This window comes from Peromyscus californicus, unplaced genomic scaffold (assembly GCF_007827085.1).
Source record: "Peromyscus californicus insignis strain IS unplaced genomic scaffold, ASM782708v3 Scaffold_22__1_contigs__length_63687245, whole genome shotgun sequence".
Classification (NCBI taxonomy): Eukaryota; Metazoa; Chordata; class Mammalia; order Rodentia; family Cricetidae; genus Peromyscus; species Peromyscus californicus.
Window position 1 is genome coordinate 19,247,695 of NW_026294525.1, and position 20,879 is coordinate 19,268,573.

A 20,879-nucleotide genomic window follows, 5' to 3' on the forward strand; every position below is an offset into this window, starting at 1 on the left:
ACTAAATGTGAAAACTGCTTGGCTTGCACAGGGTAGAAGCATGTTTTTTTTTTTTTTTTTTTTTTCCTGAGGTGTAGGCTGTTGACAGAAACTGGACCCTGGAGAAGGGAAGCACTTGATTTAAAAAAACAAACAAATAAGCAAAAAGCACCTAACCTGCATGGAATATTCAGCTTTCTTGCAACTAAGTATGAGGACCTCAGAGGCATGGGCAGACTGGCCACGGCTCAGGCTTTACAGAAATAAGTCTCTACATCTGGCCTATTGAATGCTGAATATATTATTGCCTGGTAAGATGAAGGAACGGAGACTGGGGCGCATGGTTTCCTTGGAGCTTTCACTCCTGTGGTTACAGTACAATGCCAATTGGGCCTGCATTTAGGGTTGACAGGAATTGATGGGAATCTGTTCAAACAATTTTCCTGTAGCATCAGTCAAGTGCATAGAAAACGTAAGGGCTCCTGCAAAGAGAAGTCTGGCACCCATGCTGTTACTTGGATAATAAGTATGTGTGTTTTCCCGATTATATTTGGGTAAATGCTAAGGTCCAGGCACCGAAGAAGCAAAGGAAGTCAATGGGAAATTACCAAAGGATTGGGTTTGCCTGAAGCAAATATCATTCCAAATAAAAAAAGGAGGAGAAACAGCCAAATTCATTTTGCCACTGGAGTTCTTTGGGTGTTTAGGCTCTGTAATATACTGTTAATGTGATTAAAATGGAGGCATTCAGACTTAAACGGTTGTTAAAATAAATTAGAGACATCAAAATTGGCAGGGTTTAGGTTTTGGAGAACTCCATTCTGTCAGTCTTCCCTGGAATTTAACCACTCCAATATTAAGCTATTGTTTTTCGCGATGTGAAACTTGGCAGAGAACAAAATGAACAGAACCACAGCTTTGAAGAGAAATCCACTGAAACTCAGCAAAGGGCTGCTGTCTAAGAATGCCTTTCTTAGAAGACCTGAGCTAAAACAGCTATTAACCAGGTAAATCATACTAAGCAAATACGTATCTCTCACATCCATGTTCTTTGCATATTTTTCCTTCATGGATGTGTGCAAATACACATTTATGGGTGTATATGAATGCCAACTGTACCATTAAGGTGTTTGTAATTGCTGTGGAATATTAGCTGATGTTTATTTTTTAGAAGTCAGTAAGAAAGGGTTAAAAGCCAGCAAATTGCATCAGAAATATGTCTCCTGATTCACTTTCAGACACTACATGCATGTAATCATGGTGTACATGTGCACATACACCCCTCTGATTTATTCACATGCATGCACCTGCTCATGGAGACATTTTTGATACCTGGGGAACAAGCAGAAGGTTACTCATTAGAGTGAGGCTAGCCACTTTAGGATCTGCCAAGTCTCAGTCAGTCTTAGCACTATCTACTTCATTAGATCTAGAAAATCATTTGCCCCTCCACCTTCTGCGTCTGTCTGTGAGCATACTTTCATAAAGATTAATTAAGGATGAGCGCCTACCCTAAATAGGTAACTGGGTAGCACCATCCATTGGGCTGGGGACTGGATAGAATAATGAAGAAAAACAAAAGGGCCCTTGAAACAGTTGCATTCCCCTGTCTCTGTTTCTTGTCTAAAATGAGGGTAGAAAGAATGTCCTCTGACATTATAATATCCTGCTCAAGTGCATGGGACCAAACAACCCTTGACTGAATTCTTTGAAGCCATGAGCCAATAAACCCTTTATTAAATGGTTTCTTTCATATATTTTTACCATACCTAAGAACAGTAAATAATAGGCCAGGTTAGTTCAAAGTAAATTTTTGAAGAATGTTAGCTGGATGTCCCCTCATGATGGTAATTATGCCTCACACTTCTGCTCTTTATTTCTTGGCTTGTCTTCATATCATCAGACTTTGTAAATTCAGATACAAAGTACTGAAAATTTGGGGATTGGTTTGGTGGCCTATAATTTAATAAGTTCTGGATAGGCTATTTCCAAGAGAACATAACATCTTTCCCTCATAACACACACACACACACACACACACACACACACACACACACACACACACACACACACACACACACCCCTGGACACATACTTACATTAATACACAACAGCATTCAGAATTTTATCAGTGTTTCTTTATGTGTGTGCCCACAAAAGTAGAAATAGCATTCACTTTTAGTGTGTTCTAACGATTTCCCTGCAGGTTATCCAAACAGTATCTCTGAAAAGAATACATCAAAGGCCACATTCAAATTGTCTTTTGAATGATGCCCTTGCCAGCAATGAAAATGAACTCTTTCCCAAGTGCCCAGGGGCAGTACTAAAAAAGAATCAGGCACTGGCCTTAATGAAAATCCAGTTTTAGGACTAGAAGCAATTTAATATACTGTATCTTTCCTCCGAGGTCATGACTGTGTCTCAAGAAGGTTCTAACAAACAGTACTTGGGAATAAAAAGGGCCACATGTAAAATATCTACTGGGAAAAGATCTTTGCTTTGCAACATTCATGTACAGGGAAGAAAATGAAGTCTTCACTTTCTGTGACACACCAATGATGAGCCATTTGCCCGGTCAGGTAAAAAGCAGAGTGAACTAACTGTCGGTCTGGAGTTCTAGTCAACCGGGGCCTTTCTTTTGTTTAGTTTCTGATCTTGGCCGAGTTAGTTCTTTGATTCAGGATTCTTATTTGTAAAATCAGCGTGAACATGTCAGCTTCCAAATCGTTGTGGCTGAGGACAACCAGAGCAAATGACTTTCAGATGTCAAAATGATTTGAAATTAAACGTCCTCACAAACAGGATTTAAGATGCAGGGTGCACGGAGGGCAATGGCCGCACTCCCGAGCGCCCATTTGGGTTGAATGGCCACGTGGCCAGTTTGAGATGAGTGTCTAGGCTGCTAATGTGTGTTGTGGTTGTCGATGTTGCGAAAGCCTCTTCTTCTACCCGTAGATTATTTGATGCAGCTGTCTCCAGTGTCTGCCTGCTTGATCCTTCCCCCTTTTAGTGCTAATATAATGAAGAGAATGACTTTGAAGTGATCCAAAACCCCTAGCTGATTCTCCAGCTGGCCGTAATTGTGAGTCTCCGACCTCAAAATCCATACTAAAGTCTGTAGCCGCTAGAGCAGTCTAACAAGAGCACAGGGCTGGGATATGAACAGGGAGAGAACTGCAAGTGAAGGCATTAGTTTAGATTAAACCTTACCAATGGAGAAACAGAAAGCTACTCTCTGGTCTCAGAGGCTGGCAAGAGCAAGCAAGATTCCTTTTGAGAATCAGGGACTCCACATGGATGGATTTTAGAAAACATTAGCAGGTTTCTAAATTGCTAATCTCCTCAGTGTCCCCAAGATACGTAGTCTTTCTGAAATGGTTTATGGCATTTCATTCCCATTTATACTTCATTTAGGACATGTGCCTCATCCTTGCCTAATATGAGTACATTTCTAGGCACAAAATCAACTTGGTGATTTTTGTATTTTAGCGCATATGAGCAGGTATATGTGCACATCTATAAATGTGTATATGTATATGCATATAGATACATTGGTACTCTGTGAATGCACTGGAACTTTAGATGGTGGGAGGAAGATGAGTGCCATCTCGTGGAGAGCCCTACCATTACATTTTTCAAATTGCCTCTATTAAAACATTTTTCAAAAAAATTCCAAACTACTATTCTTTGGGGTAAACGTTTTCTTCTTCTCTTTTCAGGTTGCTTGCTTGCATAAATAATAAAGGTCTTCTGAGTAAATATCACACGATCTGATGTGTCCTGATGCACATGAGGGAATGGACTGTGAATGAATATGGAGAGTGTGGTGAGTCAGCAGAAAACAAATGCATTGTTGACCAACTCAAGCAAAAATATAAAAGTAGTGACATGAGATAATAAATAAGTCCAGGATTCAGGCGTGTCCTGTGACCACTTTATAGCCCCTTTATCATGTACAGCCAACAGCTCCTAAGATGTACATAAATATTTTCATATGTCTCAATGAACTGGCCTCATAATCTATTGACTTATCTGTAAGTGTAGCTTGGAAATAATATCAACACACTATTGAACCAGTTGCTTAAGATACATATGTAGATACATACTTGCACATAATCTGCTGTAGGTAGATATTGTAGGTTAACTTCTTAGCGTCACTGCGGTCAAGGTTCTAAATTCATATTACAGGGGCTGATGAAAATCCACAGGAAAAACAGACTTCTATAAAATAATTGTAGGAGATAGTTAACCGGCAGGAGTTCATGATTTTACGTATTTTAATACTTACTGCACGAACAAGAGTGAATAAAGATAGCCCTCCTAGAGTAAGTGAAAAAGACATGAGTAGTAGAAGTTTACATGCACCCTTCCATCCATATAGTCAACACATAGAAAGCTGGCTCTGTGCACAGTACTGCACTAGAGTTATCACAAGGGAGCCATCAGGCAAGAATGGACCAGGCTCCCTGCTCTCAGGAGACATGTGTTCTGGTAGAATAATATGGAAAAGAGGTAAGTAAAATGTACTGTTTGTTGTAATATCCAAGAAGTACAATCCTTATGAAACTGACGAGAACCATGGAGATAAAAGAACAAAAACAGATGAGGGCGAAGTCAAGAGAGAAGAAGGAATTCAGTCTCTACCCTGTGTTGTATACAGAGTGTGAAGGGAGTGATGGGCTGCTCTGGAGCCAGCCGCACTTGAATCGGGAGTAACAGAGAAGATGGAAGAATTGCTTCCTAAGTTAAACTTCCCTAACTGGAGTGAACAAAGGGTGGGTCAGTGCTACGGTTCAGCAGCCGCCATGGTGTCTGCCTGCTTTCACCAGGGCTGCCTGGCTCAGGTTCCTGGTGAGTTTTCTGCTTCCCTTTGCCCTCTGGCAAATCACACAGCCAGAGCTGTGTTCAGCTTGGCTGAGGTTTTTGTTAGGTTGGTTGGTTGGTTTAGTTTGGTTCAGTTTTTTTTTTTTTTTTTTCTGTGCTTTGCATATCTCTTCCTCCACAATTTTCACATATCCTGGCACAACTTTTGACAATTGCTGAAGCTTTTCCCCACTTCCTCTTCTGAGAATAGAGTCTAATTTTTCATACTCCGACATTGTTCTTCTTCTTTGGGTCACAAGGAGGCGGCTTCTTGTCCACCATCTTACCTAGAAGTCTAAAATAATTTTTACTCCAAATCAGGTCCTCTGGGTTGTTTTGTCTGTTCCTGGAATGAGAAAATTTTTGCAGTTTTTCCCAGGTTATGTTTTGCTGGGACCTTGTCATAATCAGCTTCAGTTGTCAACTTGACACCGTGGGAAGAGGGAACCACAACTGCCTCCTTTGGATTGGCCTGTGTGCATGCTTGTGGGGGTGCATGACTAACTGATGTAGGAGAGCCCAGACTACTGTGAGTGGTGCCACCTATAGGCAGGTATACCTATAAAGGAAGATAGATGACCAAGCCAATAAACACTTTCCTCCATGGTCTGTCTCGGCTTCAGTTCCTGCCTCTAGGTTCCTGACTTGAGCTTCTGGTGTGGCTTCTGGTGTTGATGAACAGTAACCTGTAGGGGAAATACAGCTGTCATCCTCTAAGTTGAGTGTGATCAGGGTCTTATCATAGCAACAGAGTAGTATGATTGACATAACAAGTGGTGTTGAAGACTCAAGACGCTGACTCAGATGGGGTATCCTTTTATCTGAATCCCACTTTTGTCCTGGCTTAGATGGAACCCACTTACTTAGCAATTCTTCACTAAATTGCTCATGGTTTAGTTCAAACCCTCCCACTAAATACGTTTTCCTCATGAATTTCTTTAAAATCAGTTGTTCTTCATTCTTAAAATGCATTACATTTAATTTTAATTTTTAGAGATGTATGTATTTTTATTTTATGGGTATGGGTGTTTTTCCTGCATGTATGTATGTGGACCATGTGTATGCAGCACCTACAGAAGCCAGAAGACAGAGTCAGATCATCTAAAACTGGAGGTACAGATGGTTGTTAGTTGCCTTGTGGGTGGTAAAATTTAAACCCAGGTCCTGTGGAAGAGCAGCCAATGCTCTTAACTACCGAACCATCGCTCCAAACCCTACATTTAATTTTAAAGACATAAATTTAAGAGTCAATAGGCACGATTCTATTTATGCTGACAGAAAGTCATTTTCTTAGTAACAATGTATCCATTCAGCCTTCCAGGTTGTTTTTGAATCTTGGTGAAGGCAGTGGTACACTGAACCAAAAAGAGCATTTGATAAAATGGCTGAAATTAAACAAGAACAGGATTTATAATGTTATTCTATTATTTTAATGCTCCTCCAATCTTCCCAAAATAAAAAGAAAGATCTATCTTCATTCTATCATCTCATCTCATAACACTATCGCATAAATCTTGCTGAAATAGAAATGCATTATTTTCAGAAATATTCTACATCTTTCAAATTAAAACCAAGCACTGAAATATTAAGAAGACATGCATCCCTATTTAGGGCTGAGCACTCGGCACATTCTTATTCTCTGCAAGGTGACCAGTTGAGGGTCTCTGTGTTAATTACCATCTGTTTCAAGGAGAAGCTTCTCTAATGAGAGCTGAGAAATGCTCTGATCCATGGTTACTTCAATAAATCATTGGAAGCTGTTTGACTATGTCCATTTAGCAGAGTCAGAGTATTGGGTTTTTCCCCGGGGCCTATAACCTATCTACCCATAGACTCTTGGCTTCTTTAATGGCACCAGCCAGAGGTGCCTGGAAACCATGTTATTCAGCCAGCGGTAGTTACAAACAATGTTATCTAGGTACAACAGGACAGTTGGACATAGGAACTCACAGTATGCACAAGACCCGGGCAAGCTCCAGTCAGATAAAATCCCAGAATAGGAAAGGTGGGCACAAAATCTCACCCCCAGCTGAGGAACTACTAGGTTTTGGAAGCTATTAGGAGAGGGGGAGTCTGCTTTCATTAACAATGTAACCCTAACCCCACAGAAGGTTACCCACATGCTGTGGCAGGTCCCACTCCCAAGACTAGCCAGGTAACACAAACTAGACTCAATAGGAAAACAGGGGGGGGGGGAGAGCGGGGCGGGGGGAGGAAATCATAAAGTTCAGTGCAAAGGGATAGGAGGAAGGAGAGGGTAGTTACAGAAGGAGTTGAGGGAGGGGGTTGAATATGTCTTAAAATTCATAATTTGATTTTCCTAAAGAATTAATAAAACTATTGTTTAAAAATTAAGGAAAGTAACTAGATTATGGCTCAGTAGTGGACCACTTTCCTAATACATGCAAAAATTGAGATGCAATACCTAGTACCTTGAAATCCAACAATCAACAGATCATTGGAAAATTTAAACACGGCCAAGATCTCTATTAGCTTTGTTTTCCAACGTGGCCATGACTTTATTGCATATATCAGTATTGTCTTGAAAAAAAAAAAAGACTTCCAAATAAGATGGCAGACTGGGAGTTGCCTCTGTGTGACACAGTGAAAGAGAAGAGTTGGGATATGAAAGAATCAACTCTACCCTAAAGAAAGACAGAGGGAGGAGAAAAGGGAGTGATTGGAAAGATGATAGTTATGGGCACACAAAAGGATATCTGCCAAAGGAACTAAGACCCAGGCAGCCCCAGTTATGTAGACAGGGTGAGAAAAGACACCACATCCAAAATGGAAGCTAGGTGGCCCTGGTGAAGGTAGACTACTGGGTGTCCAACCTATAGAAATGCTCCTATAAGCCTCAAATCCTGGTTTGGGTGTAGATGCAATGGTAGTGCCTTAGATAGAGTTCTGTGACCAAGTGCCAGCTTGAGACAAAGCCTGTTCTTTAAAACTGAGTTTTCCTGGGGGCTGGAGAATGTGGAGCCATTACTCCTGTCATTAATTGATGTGAAAGACAGAGCAATAGGAAGGGATTTCAGAGAGTGAGAGGGACAGAACTGACAACTCCAGGAGTGTAGATGACAGGAGGATCCACTCAGGTGTTGAAGTGTGTACAGAAAGCCCCACCCTTGATGGCTAAGGAGTTGACATCCTTATCTAAGTATACTTTTGGAGTTTGATAACCCTTGTTTCAATAAACCTCTGGAGCCACTTCTCAGTGTCATAGAAGCTGGGACATTTAAGACTTTACAGAGACACCTACAGCTGCATCCTTCCAGCATGATACTTGGCCAAAATGCTAGAAGTACAAATCAAATAGACAATGTAGAATCTATTAAGACAAACTCATCAGAATGACATCAAAAGTCTCAATAGAAACCATAAATCTGAAGAGCACATATAGCAATGTAAATCAAGGCCTGAAAGTAAATAACTGTCATTTATGATTAATTTAATCACAAATTGATTTAATCACAAAAATTACATTGTAGAATTGACAGAGTAGTAAGACACTTGAAGACAAGAACAAACTGATCAGTGACCACCAAGCCAAAAGTAAAGTAGAGGCTTAAAGAAATCCTATATATAGAGGAGGAAGAAATTCTCAACCAAGAGGCACAGCAGAATAAACATCATTCGATGAATAAATGATCAAAGAAGACTGTAAAAGAATCCATATCTAACACAGTACCAGCAAACTCCTAATACAAGAAGTAGAGAAATAATAATGACAAAAAATTTCTGTTAAGAAATTTTTTATTCATTTTACATACCAACCACAGATCCCTCTCTCTTAATTCTTCCCACCACCCTCCTGCAGCCTTTCCCCCGCCACAGCCCACTCCCATTCCCGCCTCCAAAAAGGTAAGGCCTACCGTGTGGAGTCAGCTTGGTTTGCTTGTCTCTGTAGATTTCCCCATCATGATCTTGATGCCCCTTGCTCATAGAATACCTCTTCTTTCTCTTCAACTGGACTCCTAGAGCTTGGCCTGGTGCTTGGCTTTTGATCTCTACATCTGCATCCATGATGTCATTGTTTTTTACTCCTGAGTAGTACTCCATTGTGTATATGTACCACATTTTCTTTATCCATTCTTTGGTTGGGGGCCCTCTAGGTTGTTTCTAGGTTCTGGCTATTACAAATAATGCTGCTATGAACATAGCTGAGCAAACGTCCTTGTTGTATGATTGAGCATTCCTTGAGTATATGCCCAAGAGTGGTATTGCTGAGTCTTGAGGTAGATTGATTCCCAATTTTCTGAGAAACTGGCATACTGATTTCCAAAGTGGCTGTATAAATTTGCACTCCCACCAACAGTGGAGGAGTGTTCCCCTTGCTCCACATCCTCTCCAACATAAGCTGTTATCAATGTTTTTTATCTTAGCCATTCTGACAGGTATAAGATTGTATCTCAGAGTCATTTTTATTTGCATTTCCCTGATGACTAAGGATGTTGAGCAATTCCTTAAATGTCTTTCAGCCATTTGAGATTCTTCTGTTGAGAATTCTCTGTTTAGCTCTGTAGCCCAGTGTCTGTGCTACTATTGTTATATTTAGGAAGTGGTTTCCTGTGCCAATGTGTTCAAGGCTACTTCCTACTTTCTCTTCTATGAGGTTCAGTATAACTAGATTTATGTTGAGGTCTTTGATCCACTTGGATTTGAGTCTTGTGCATGATGATAGATATGGATCTATTTGCAATCTTCTACATGTTGACATCCACTTATGCCAGCACTATTCTTGGGAGCCTGAGGTGTTAGATCTCCATGGAGCTGGAATTATAGGAGTTGTGAGCTTGACATGGTTGCTGGGAATGCAATCCAGGTCCTGTGCAAAAGCAGAATGTGCTCTAACCACTAAGCAATCTTTCCAGCTCAACTTTTCTCATGGAGAGCTCATTTGCTCATTTTAGGCCATAGAAGTCTGAAGAAGTAGACGAGAACTGAAATTACTTCTTGTGTCTTTTCTGGGTGTGCTAAAACTGGGTATCAATAGTAATACAACAGGAAAGGACATACTGAGAGGGTAAACATTCTATTTGAATGACAGAATAGATAGCTGAAGACATCAGAAAAGACTTTTTAAAGTTATCAGAATCAAATGGAAAGGAAGCTTCTCTCTGCAGAAGCCCACATCCACACTTCAGTGTGGACTGCCATTTACCTAAATGCCTGCCTTTCTATTAACTTTTATGCTAAGTCTATATAAGAACAGAAACAAAAAATATTCTTCTTAATAAGCTCTGACTCTGTTTCATAAAAACATGAATGCATAACTTGCTAGAATTTTTGGCAGGCAGCATATACAGTTGTGCAAGGAGAAATCTTTAGTTATTAGTGCTTACATTAACAAGTCAGAGGTGTTTTAAATAGCTTAATGATGCAACAGAAACACAAAGTCAGTAAGCAGTAAGAAACAATAAAGATTAGAGCAAAAATTAATGAAATGTGGCTCAAAAGAACAATACATAGAATCAGTCAAACTAAGAATTGATTTTTTTAAAAGAAAACAAGAATTACAAAACCAAAAGAAATTTTGAAGAAAAAATTGATCAGATTGGAGAGGGGATTCAGCCACTTGGTATGGACTCATGGTCCCCTTTGGCACCTTTTGGCCTTTTCTTCTGGCCCATAAAACTCCTTTGTGACTCTCATAGACCTGTAGAACCACTCATTGCCAGGGACCCCACAGCCATCACACTTAGCTAGGACCCATTGCTGACAATGGGTATTTTTTTTGCCTTTATTGTTTTTTGCTTGTTTTCTTGTTCTTATTTCCTTTTCTTGTTTTTTTTTTTTTTTATTTTTTTGAGGGGGTGTATTTTTGAGGAATAGAGAAAGAGAGAAGGAGCATAAAGTTAGGTGTTTAGGGAGATAGAGAGGATCTGAACGGAGTTGGAGAGGAGGCAATAATGTAATCAAAATATGTTATGTGAAAAATGTTTTTAATATGAAGAAACCAATGTGGTACTGACATGAAAGCTTCATCCCTATTAGCTAGTGTTCATAGCACTAGAAGATGATGTATATACTACTCAAAGCTAAGAAGTAAATATCAGTCTTACCCAGCTGTGAGTCCTGTGAACTGTAATAATGTCTAGCTTGGCAAGACATGCCACTGATACATTAGTGGCATGGTTGTCATAGGAGTAACCAACCACTTTCTGATTAGATTTACTGTCTGTTCCACAAGTTGAAACCAACACCTGGCACTGGCCTTTAGATGGAAATATTTCCTGGATGATATTAGATGTAAATTTTCTTTATTATTACAGAGTAGGCATAGAGATTTCCTTGTGTACCATCTGCCTCCTCAATGGGTTCTATACCATTAATCTCAACCACTATCTCAAGGTTAGATCCCCAGTATTCATTGGCACCTGCTGTTTTATGTGTTGGATCCCAAATCTTTGGATGAATTCATTTAATGCTGTATTGGTGAATGTTCTGTGAAACAGCAAAATCTTAACTGTGAAAAGTCATGGATCTTAATGCTGGACAATGCAAGAGAAACATAGCTTGTTATATGCAGTTTTGTATTTTTTCCTTGACTTCATGAGTCTGATTTTCATGGTCTAGGCCAGTGGCCCCATAGTCTTTGCCTTTTATAAACACAAGCAGAGAATCTAACATATTCACACTTACAGAGTCTCAGGTATCCCCATAGGTCAGAGCTTTGAGGACCATCCAGGTACTGGTGAATGCTTTTGTTGTCTTCTACTCAGTTTATACTATTTTGGCATTTGGGTGACTCTAGTTGAAAACCCAAGTGGGTGGGTTGTGAACATCTCTGTGCCTGTGGCCTCTTGCATCCCAGAATTCAGCCCCTTTGTGCTTATCAGTTTCCTACTTCTGCTTCAGAACAAAGAAAAGAACATTTCCTAGTCAGTGTTCAGTGTTGTAAGTCTGATCTTTTGGTGGCCCTTGGCCATTCATCCCATTATTGATTTTGTCGAGATGTTTTGTTGTGTGATGTGTGTAGATGCACATCTCATGGCACAGATGGGATGGCAGAAGACAACTTTGTGAGCTCAGTTCTCTCCTTCCATCTTTGTGTAGTTTCCAGGAACTGAACTCAGGTTTATAGTTTTGCCTTTCCACGCTGAACCTTCTTGGTGGCCCTTGGTGATTCATTTCATTATCTGTTAATATGTATCAGAGTAGTAGCATATGCAGTTCTATTGCAAACAAAGTTAATAATGCTCCTTCCCCCAGGGATGCATCATGCACACAGTTTATACAAAGATAATCCAATATAGCTCTGTGAAATAGAGAATTGAATTCCAGAGATGTCCAAGGACATTTGAAATAGTGTGACTACAGGACATTGCTGTATTCAAGGAATTATGGGAAATCTGTGTTCAAGTAATTATGGGAAACCTCTCTCTTTATGAATTGTAAAGGTGTGTGGGAGGTTTTTCTTGAAGGAAAGAAAAAAGGTATTGGGTTGGAGAGATGATGGCTCATTGCTTAAGAGCATTTGCTGCTCTTGCACAGGACCCAAATTCAATTCCTAGCACCTACAACTGGCACCTCACAATTGCCTGTAACTCCAGGGTCCAATGTCCTCTTCTGGCCTCCATGGTCACTGCACTCACAGGACATGCACCCATACAGATACTCACACCTACACAAAAAGAAAAAGAAAAACAAATCCTTAAAACAAAATTTAAAACAGCAAAGACAGGAAAGAATGGGTACTAGTTGGGGGTGGGGGAAAGGGACGGTGGGAGCTATTTTATGAGTCCTAGAGCATTGTGTTTACTCTTATGACCTCTACGGTTATAGTCTATAATTTTGAAATGTTAACATTATTTCTTTCTTTCAGCAAAATTGACACACCCTAGCTTTTACTAATTCCATCTCTGTCACACTTGTTTTCATTTTATGTCTTTTAAAGAAGCCATGTATTCTATAGACATTTTTAAAGATTTATTTTAAAATGTTTTTAAAATAAAATGAAAAAAATAAGATTGGAGATGAAAATGAGAATGTTGCAACAGAGTCCAATGAAATCCAGAGGATCATTACAGAACATGTTTTTTGAATTTCACTCAAGAAAAAAAAACCTTGAAAATCTCAAAGAAATGGATAAAGATCCATATGACCCAATGTATTCGTTACTTTTCTGTTGCTATGATAAAATACCCTGACTGAAAGCCACCTATAGAAAACAGGGTTTAATTTGGCTTACAGTTCCAGAGAGAGAAAGTTCGTTATGGCAGGGGAGTCAGGGAAACAGGCAGGGAAAGTGTGGTGCCAGGAGCAGGAAGCTTGATGATCACATTTTCATCCACACACAGAAAGCAGGGAGAGGAGAGAGAGACAGAGAGTGAGACAGAGATACAGAGACAGACAGACAGAGACAGAAGATAGAGAGATAGAGACAGACAGACAGATGGACAGACAGAGACAAAAGACAGAGAGAGAGAGACAGACAGAAACAGAGAGAGAGAGACAGAAACAGACAGATAGACAGAGACAGACAGATAAACAGACAGACAGAATAACTGGTGAAGTGAGGAGGAAGGCTATGAAGGCTCCATGCCAACCCAATGACATACTTCCTTCATCAATGTTCCACCTCCTAAAAGTTCCATAATTTCCCCCAAACACCAGCACCAACTGGGGACCAAGTGTTCAGTTATATGAGCCTGTGAGGACAGCTCTCATTGAAAACACCACACTTACCAATATTCAATCAAGACTCTATAAACAGCTTAAACATTTCCATAGCAAGACTAAAAAAGTAATGGAGTGCACATCAGAGAAAAGCCCAGGACTAATGGATTCTTTGCAGAATTCTACTAACTCTTTAAATAATGCTTCTCAAAGTATGTGATAAAATAGAAAGGGGAGGAACACTACCAAACTCATTCTAAGGAGTGACTAATACCCTGCAATAACAAACTATTAAGACAGAACAAAAAAGGAAACTACAGCTCAATTTCCCAAAAGAACATAGATACAAAAATTCTCAATAAAATACTCGCAAAGTGAATTCGTGGATATATTTAGATATGACCAAGTCGATTGCAATCCAGTGATGCAATGTACATTTGCACATGTTCAACATCTGCACATCAGGAAGTATAATACAGCTCATAAACCGACTTAGGGACAGGAATTGCATAGTTACCACGATAGATACAGAATAGGACCCTGACAAAGTTCAAGTCACTTCATAATATAAGACCTGAAGAGTCTAGGAATAGAATGATAACAGGGAGGAACTATTTGAGGAAAGGGAGAGGACCAGAAAGAAACAGGGAGGAGGGAAGATGGAAGATAAGAGAGTACGCAGGATTAAATTACAACACTCTGTATGAAAATATTCCAATGGAGCCTATTATTTGTATGCTAGCTAAAGATAATTTTATAAATGAGCACATGAGACCAACCAATATTGGCTTGCATTTTTATCCCTGCCATAGCACCAAAATCAGACACACACACACACACACACACACACACACACACACACACACACACACGATTTTAATTATTAGCAAAACTGAATCAAAAGTTAAACAGCCCTAGGCATAAATCTATGAGAGGAACTGTCAGTTTGCAGAGGCATTATTGGGAATACAAGTATAAGAAATATCTAGAAGAATTCCTCTGAGGAAAAGTTAAAGAATCACTTTGATAAAAGTACTGGTGGTTGATTTTTTGACAAAGAAGCCAAAACTGTACAATGGAAAAAAGAAAGCATCTTTAACAAATGGTGCTGGCACAACTGGATGTCAACATGTAGAAGATTGCTAATAGATCCATATCTGTCACCATGCACAAAACTCAAGTCCAAGTGGATCAAAGACCTCAACATAAATCCAGTTACACTGAACCTCAAAGAAGAGAAAGTAGGAAGTAGTCTTGAACACATTGGCACAGGAGACCACTTCCTAAATATAACCCCAATAGCACAGACACTGAGAGTAACAATTAATAAATGGGACCTCCTGAAACTGAGAAGCTTCTGTAAGGCAAAAGACATGGTAAAAAAGACAAAAAGACAACCTACAGAATGGGAAAAGATCTTCACCAACCTCATATCTGATCTGATCTCCAAAATATTTAAAGAACTCAAGAAACTGGACATAAAAATGCCAAACAATCCAATTAAAAAATGGGCTACAGAGCTAAATAATGATACCACTTTTGGGCATATACCCAAAGAACACTCAATCATACCACAAGGACACTTGCTCAACTATGTCCATAGCAGCATTATTCATAATAGCCAGAACCTGAAACAACCTAGAGGCCCTTCAACCAAAGAATGGATAAAGAAAATGTGGTACATATATACAGTGCAGTACTGCTCAGCAGTAAAAAAAAAAAAACAATGGCACCATGAAAGTTGTAGGCAAATGGATGGAACTAGAACATATCATGAGTGAGGTAACCCAGACTCAGAAGGACAAACGTGGTATGTACTCACTCATAAGTAGATACTAGATGTAAAGCAAAGGATAACCAGGCTATAACCCACATCTCCAGAGAAGCTAGCTAACAAGGAGGACCCTAAGAGGGACTCATGGATAGCCCTGGGAATGGGAAATAGATGAGCTCTCCATGAATAAACTGGGGGTTGGGGGACAATAGAGGGTAGGGGTGGGGGATGAGAACATAAGGGAATGGGATGATCAAGCCTTTACAGAGATGGAATAGGAGAGCAAAGAAAGAGATATCATGATAGAGGGAGGCATCATGGGGATAGGGAGAAACCTGGTGCTAGGGAAGTTCCCAGGAATCCACAAGGATGACCCCAGCTTAGACTACTAGTAATAGTGGAGAGTGTACCTGAGCTGGCTTACGCCAGTAAACAGATTGGTTAATACCCTAACTGTCATCATAGAGCCTTCTTCCAGTAACTGATGGATGAAGATGTATAAATCCACAGCCAAGTACCAGGCTGAGCTCCAGGAGTCCAGTTGAAGAGAGGGAAGATGAATTCTATAGCAAGGGGCATCAAGATCATGATGGGGAAACCTACAGAGATGACCAAACCAAGCTAGTGGGAACTCATGAACTTTAGACCAACAGCTGTGGAACCTCCATAGGACTGTACTAGGCCCTCTGCATAAGCGAGACAGTTGTGTAGCTTGGTTTGCGTAAGGGGCTCCCTGGCTGTAGGACCAGGATCTATCCCTGGTGCATGAGCTGGCTTTTTGGAGCCCATTCCCTGTGGTGGGACACCTTGTACAGCCTTGATGCAGGGGGAAAGGGCTTGGACCTGCCTCAAGTGAATGTACCAGGCTCTGCTGACTCCCCATGGGAGGCCTTACCTTTTTGGAGGAGGGAATGGGGGTGTGGGCTGGGGGGAAGGCTGTGGGGGGAGCAGGAGGAGGAAAGAGACGGGGGTCTGCGGTTGGTATGTAAAATGAATAAAAAATTTCTTAATAAAGAAAATAAAAGAATGAAATAAAGTTATACAGTTATTCCCTGAAAAAAATTGCTGGTGGGAGATTTCTAAGATTCATGATTAGGTTACAGTGGCAAATGTCCTACCTGATTTGGAGGATGGCAGGTCATGTGAGGACAGGTACATGTCTGCAGAGTGAGTTGCTGAGGTCACCAATTTAACAGTTCAGCACAGCTGTGAGCTAGCCTCCTCCTATGATCAGGACTATCCAATAGACAACTTCTTTCCTTAGCATATGTTGAACAACTGTTTTTCAAACAATCTAAAAGGACAAGTTATTAGCATGCATTCTTGATTAGGTAAACTGCAGGTCTCAAGAATATTAACAAACCGAAATTCCAACTAGATGTTAGAAAGTAAAGAATCTCTTGCACTCTGATGACCAACTCTCAAAATGATCCTCCTTCCTTGTCCTCTATAATTTGTGACTCTCCATGGCCAGATTCAGATTTTCTTAACCATTCAATAATCAAAGACTGAAGGGGAAAATGCCCAACTAAAATGCCAGGGACAGATAACTGAGCCACAACACAAAAACATCCTTTACCCACAGGCAGGGCAAGACTACCCCTTGGAGAGCTTTCCCTATTCTTTGAGGTCAAAGTTGCTGCAGGCTATTTCCAACATTTCCCACAAGCTCCATAAACATGGTTACTGCAGATACAAAAGCATCAGATTCATCCAACCAGCTCCAGGCAAAGAGAAGAGCAGTATAATCACGGCAGCCCTGAGAAATATTTAATGAGCTTTTTTAAAAAGTCTTTTTTCAAATCTTCTAGAAGGTAAAACTGTGAAAGACATGGCCTTGATAGATCTCTGCATCATTCTCATCAGACTGGGGAAAATTAGAGTGTCCTCTTGTTAAATGGGAAAGGTTAGCATTTAATAGTTAATGAAGAACAGATAAGAGCTGTGTCTGCCCAGGATGCACTTGGACAAGCCTAAGTCCTCTTATCTTATCTCAGAAAAGTCATCTGTTGGCAAGACACTGTTTTAAGCAGAGGGTGACAGGACCAGCTGCGTGTACAAGGAGAGCTGCATCCCTTTTTGGGGAAAAAAAAAGGCTAATGAAGGATAAAGGAAAGGTGATGCTTTGCATTTTTTATATATAAAGGCTGTCTATAGCAACAGACAGCCTTTCCCCCCTTAATTTGAAACATGAACCTCTTAGTAGATGAGCTAAAATTCTGCATTATAAGCATACCAAGAGACTCTACCTTTACCTTGCTGCTTACGCTATTCTGATCAATGATCTTCACACTCAAGGTTCCAGTAGAGAGGAGGTGCTGAGTCCAGTGAAACCCAGAAGGGAATGGAGAGGAAGTTAAACTTTCTCATAGAGGGGAACTCAGATAACTTGTCTTTGAAATAAGGGTTATTTGAGGCCAAATTGTGAGTGAAGTTGTAGTCGGAAATTTTTCTGTGTCCGGGCCAGCTGATGATCACGACAAATCTCTCCCACTTGTGTCCCCCAAGTAAATACACAGAGGCTTATATTAATTATAACTGCTCAGCCATTTGCTGAGGCCCATTACTGACCAGCTCTTACACTTAATTTAATCCATAATTCCTATCTATGTTTAGCCATGTGGCTTGATACCTTTTCTCAGTTCTGCCTTTACATCTTGCTTCCTCTGTGTCTGGCTGGCGACTCCTGACTCAGCCTTCCTCTTCCTAGAATTCTCTTTGTCTGCTTATCTCACCTATACTTCCTGCCTGGCTACTGGCCAATCAGCATTTTATTTATCAACCAATCAGAGCAACACATACAGAGCTTCACCCATCATGAAGTAACTTACCACAGGTCAACCCCCCTACCCATCCTTTTAATTGTTCTTTGGGTTAAACAAGCCCAACCTCCTAATTCCCTTGAAAGTACCACAGTTCAGGTTGTGATCATTCCTTCTGTCAAAGCTTTAGCCATTGCTCCAATCAGCATTTCCTCCTTCTTGCCTTGGTACTGTTGTAACAAATGCCTCTTTGTACTCCTACTATGCTGACTATGTAGGACATAAGCCTCTGTTCTCTTTCATCCTCCATCATTTTGTGTTCAAATTCTTCTTTGTTTTTCTTCCTGTTATCTAATGTTTTCACCCACATAAACTTCTCTCCTATCCTTTCCTATCCTATAGCTATATATCCATAACTCCCATATATCTTCAAGCTGTTTCACTGAGTATCCCCTTCCATGTTTTTGCCTTATCTGATGTCCCTGAGAAGACATTACTTCTTCCAAGTGCAGATGGCCCAACCCCCAACCTTCAGTAACATGATCCAACATTCCCTTCATTCTCAATACCATTTCCAGGCCAAGGGCCCCTTCCCATTCAAACTTCTTGCTCATTTGAGACTTGAAATACCATCTCTCCCCATCATATGCCTTTACCATATTATTTGGCTGTTCTTTCAAAGTACCTGGCTTGTAGTCTTATTCTTCCCCTGATGCCCATCTCCATCCTGGTTCCCTTTCCTGTTCACATCACTCCTTTGCCTCTGAAAGTTTGATCATGTAGTTCTAATAACTGTCACTTTTTCCCATTTGAGTGCACCATTCTCGTGGTCTCACATTCACCTCTGAACACAATGCCTTGCATTCCCTGTCTATAGTTTATGTTCATCAAGCAAATTTAGTCCCTATACCCTTCTTTCTGTGCATCAAGCTTCTTCAGTCCGTTGGTAATTTTGCCTCCATGGTTTATTGCTCAGGTCTCAATTATTTACTGTCTTTTCAACATCCCAGATAGACTTTCACTTTGGACAATTCAGCTCTAAGACTTCACAGTCCTGCTTCTCATACCAACGATGACTGTTACATGATCAAGTACATTTGACACTCGATACCTCCTGCTCCACTCATCTTTTCAGTGTTGGCCCTGGAGCTGTTTGCTTTTCTCTGCTACTATCACAGATCATCCTGCTTCTAGCAGATCTCTGGGTCTGAGTGGGGTTTCTTCTAGATCATTATCTAGTCACCAAATCAGAGTATCACTCTATATCTTTAATGGGACTTTGACGTATCTTTTATTATCCATTATGGATTGACTTGTAGTGTTATGCATTAAACTGGCTTATCACTCTTGGTCATTCATATTCAAGTTCACAGTAAATTCTGCATGAGTCTTAGCTGATGCCTTTTCTACAAGGTACCATGAATTGTGCTGAGTAGATATTGTATTAGAAGTTATAAGTGTCAATATCCACATGCTCCCATATCAGTAAATATTTCTAAAGTCGCATTTTGTTCTCTCCCCTCTTCATCAGAGAACTTCCTCAAAGTCCCTGCTTCATCTTCACAACTGTTTTTCATCCTCAGCTCCATCCTAAGGACATAAGATCTGTGTTTAATTCTTAGTTGATATTTTACTCATATGAAATACAGCAAATTTCTTCCTTATATTCAACTCAAAGATTCATGTTACAACTTCCTCAGTGTGAAACAAAGAAGTAGCCCTGAGTATTGATTGGTGAAAGCCCAAAAGCAACTTAGAAGATGTATATTTAGAGTCAAGTTATTGATCTTATTCACTTTCAAGGAATAAATCTTAAAGTCTACTGTATGCATAATTTTTCTTATTGTTTTTATTTGAAATGTTAAAAAAATATAAGTACATATTTATGTTTAAGAATTCTATTTCAATTTCGTATAGAGAGGTAAAGTCTTTACTTGTATTCATTTTAAAAAGTATGTATCCTTTTCCTTTTAAATGCCTGGGATAATATATACATGGCTTATATTATAATAACCAAAAACTACCTTCTTTATTGTAAGCTAGGTTAATGATCAAAGTTATTTTATGTCTATTTATACATGATCAACGTTATATAGGTTATTTTTTCAAACTAGTGAACATCAATTTTCTTACATCAACTCGGGGATGATAATAATAGTATGGGCTAATGTTTGTTCCCACACAGATTTAGCAAACTCAAATTCCGTAAAGGCCATTGAAAATATGCTGACGTGGCAGGGAACAACTGTTTCTTCCCTTGTGTTTACCAAGTCCCACAGTTCTTCAACTCCCACTAAACTAACTGGCCCCATCAGCTCGTACAGCTATTTCTTCTCTGAGAAATTACTTTTATTTTTGTATTGGAATGAGTCATTCTTCCCCAAAGAATGGATAGGGTCCTGGGTAATCTTCTAGTGCGGAGAGGATAGGCTTTTATGCTTTAAACAGTAGGGAAGTGCCCACACCTCCTGAAGTGCAGAGAGAATGATTCAAAAGCCTGATGGTGTGATTGAAGGGAAAGCTGGGTCATGCTACCAGGAAAGGGGAAGTGGGGATGATTCAGAAGCATAGGACCACTGATTGAAAGCATATTTTTGCTTAAAAGTTTGGGCGGAAAGTGCCATCGTATTGTGATTTAGCTTGCTTTATAACACAGAAATGAAGTAAGAATGAATTTGTTTAACAGAATGACTTAGAGTTATGCAATAATGCATGGTATGCATCAGTGTGTATCCAGCCTGAGAGCTTCTCTCAGTTAAACTAAATGTTTAATCCTTATTTTAATGTTGCAGCTTAAAAAAAAAAAAAAAGAGCCTTGTGAGTCTTAAGTTAGAGCTCGCAGCCCTTCATACAAGAGAATATAACACATCATTATCAGC

At 39.9% G+C, this 20,879-nt stretch overlaps 1 long non-coding RNA gene across 12 annotated transcripts in view; it reads left to right on the forward strand.

The window, feature by feature from the left end:
* LOC128118415 (uncharacterized) overlaps positions 1-20,879 on the forward strand; it is a 262,810-nt gene that overhangs the window by 217,085 nt on the left and 24,846 nt on the right. For 3 of the 12 annotated variants that reach the window (XR_008221194.1, XR_008221195.1, XR_008221196.1), the window contains 2 exons: positions 872-3,061; positions 3,699-3,805. This is a non-coding gene — a long non-coding RNA (uncharacterized LOC128118415). Of the gene's footprint in view, positions 1-59; positions 3,062-3,698; positions 3,806-20,879 lie in introns of those variants that run through there. The other 9 variants (XR_008221197.1, XR_008221193.1, XR_008221203.1 and 6 more) reach the window with 7 other exon arrangements.